This window comes from Arachis ipaensis, chromosome B10 (genome assembly GCF_000816755.2).
Source record: "Arachis ipaensis cultivar K30076 chromosome B10, Araip1.1, whole genome shotgun sequence".
Lineage (NCBI taxonomy): Eukaryota > Viridiplantae > Streptophyta > Magnoliopsida > Fabales > Fabaceae > Arachis > Arachis ipaensis.
In genome coordinates, this window is record NC_029794.2 from 37,491,733 (window position 1) to 37,494,049 (window position 2,317).

A 2,317-nucleotide genomic window follows, 5' to 3' on the forward strand; every position below is an offset into this window, starting at 1 on the left:
TCTCTTGGTCTGTGGGTATGGTGAGGTCTCTAACCCTAACAATTCTTGGTTTTAGTATGCTAAATTGTGAATTTTGAATATGTATATGATATATGTGTATTAGGATTGTGTATAAGTGACTTGGAAGCTTGGTGGAGTTTGGGGAATCATTGCCTTAGAGATTTTGGACCTCCTGGGGCTGTATTTGGTGCATGAGTGAGTTGTCTTGGGTAATACATGAAAATCAGCCAAGGTATGATTTAGGTTTCACGTATTTAATATATAATGTTCTGTGAAAACTTAGGCTAGATGACCATAGGGTAGGAATTGAATGCATGTGTATGTTAAATTGTTTAGTGCCTTAAGAATAATTGTGAACTAAGCTAGGAGTTGGTTGTGGTTTGATATTGAGGATGAGGTATAGAATGTTGTGTGAAGCTTTGATGATGATTGGCAAAGTGTTAAAGATTGAATGTATGTATATGATGAATGAGTGATGACATTGTTAGTTAGTTGCAGAAGTTTATGTATGAAATGATATAATATTGAGAAATGGTTGATTTGGATGATGGTGGTGCTATAAATGATAGATTGTGGTATTACTTGTATGAGTAGGATGTGGTTTTGAGTTTGGTTTTTGTAAAAATTCAGGTTTGAAGTTTTGTGTAAATTTGGTTTTTGATCAAACTTTGGTAAGCCATAACTCGGTTTCCGGATCCCCCAAATGGTTTCAAATATATTTTATATGAAAATTGGGTCTGTGAAGTTTATGCCGTTCAAAGAACGGAGGAAAAATGATTTAAAACAAAAAAGTTATGCGCGTTGAAAGTTTGGGATTAAAAATTGAAATTCTGCAGGTTTTTCTAACTTAGTCAAATTTTTGATAAAATGTACGCCCATGCGTACGCGTGACATGGAATTTTTGCGTATGCATACACTTCATTCGCGGACTGTCGTCCCTGCCCCCTTTCTATGCGTATGCGAACAAACCTATGCGTATGCGTAGTGGGCCAGGATGCATGTCCACGCGTACGCGTGGCCAACGTGTACACGTGACATGGGGTGCATGCGTACGCGAATCTCCTATTCGCACACTGCGCTTCTGTTAGGCGCACATGCATATGCGTAATAAGGGGATATGTATGCGAACTGGTCCGTTTGTATGCCCACGCGTATGTGTGACCCTTGTTTCAGCAAAAATGGAGTTTTGTGTTTTAAAGCTTAATTTCAAACCTTTAAACCTCTATTTTCATTTCTTTGGTCATAGATTTTGTTAGTAAGCCTAGTAATGAGTTGAAACTAGAAAAAGGTGGTAACTTGGGGATGAAGAAAGTTTATATCCTTACGGTCTCCGTTAGGATCTTGCGGCTGTGAGTCAAATATTTGGAATTTATTGATTTTGTCTTAGGTACTTAGTCCCACTAAGAGATTCCGAAAGATTTGATTTAATTAAGGAATTTAGATTGATTTTAACTTGATCTTAGGATTTAGAAAGGTGGAAAGGAGGCAAGAAGGTAGAGGTTACTTTAATGTTTCTGTTTGTTCGTTTGTTTCCGTCTGTGTCCATCTTATGTTTATCATGTTTATCGTTCATATTGTTGATCGTACAATATTCGTCAATCCGTAAGGGTCAATTACGTATTATTTTGTTAAGTTTGTTATACGTGTACTACGTACGGATGGGATATCGACTACTCCGAGTAGACAGCCAATAGTTCGGTTGAGCTGTTCAGGCCGACGATTTGGGACCTAACAAGGGGCAGCGCAAGGGTACTCAGATACGTATCGAAAAAGAGAAAAATAAGTATTAAGTATGTAAGTATATATATTGAAATGAGTTACCCCCAATGGTAAGGACCCTTAAATATGCACAGGCCAGTGGGAATGCTGCATTCCAGTTGTCTCATAGCTCAGAGTTGGACCTTGTTCACCACCGTTCGGTGCTATAAAATGGGTCCTTTTGAGCATAGAGTCTATTAGTAAAGTTTAAGTAAATAATTGTAGAGTATTAGTAAGTAATACCGACATTTTAATGAAATATGTAGTATACAAACGTAGAAATATGTATCAAATAGTATTGGACTTCGTTCACCCCGCTTTGGTATTGGGAACGCAGATGAGTCCTCCATGCAAGAGTATACGGATCCTCCTTGTTTCCTCCCCTAGTATTGGAGGGTGGTAGAACGACTCCCGCTAAAATATTATGGTTCTCCTTGTTCCTTCCCCTAGGAGTGGAAGGTGGTAAAGAACCCCAGTGTGAAAATTCTTTCTCACGAGACTACGTTATAAATAAGGAAAGAAATCGGTCAAAGTGTTAACTTTATAATATATATATATA

The 2,317-nt window shown here is 37.9% G+C and overlaps 1 long non-coding RNA gene across 1 annotated transcript in view; it reads left to right on the top strand.

The window, feature by feature from the left end:
* Nucleotides 324–2,317, top strand: part of LOC110267844 — a 16,082-nt gene continuing 14,088 nt past the window's right edge. Inside the window, exons 1-2 of the long non-coding RNA XR_002355783.1 lie at nucleotides 324–335; nucleotides 1,695–1,698. This is a non-coding gene — a long non-coding RNA (uncharacterized LOC110267844). The remainder of the gene's footprint in view (nucleotides 336–1,694; nucleotides 1,699–2,317) is intronic.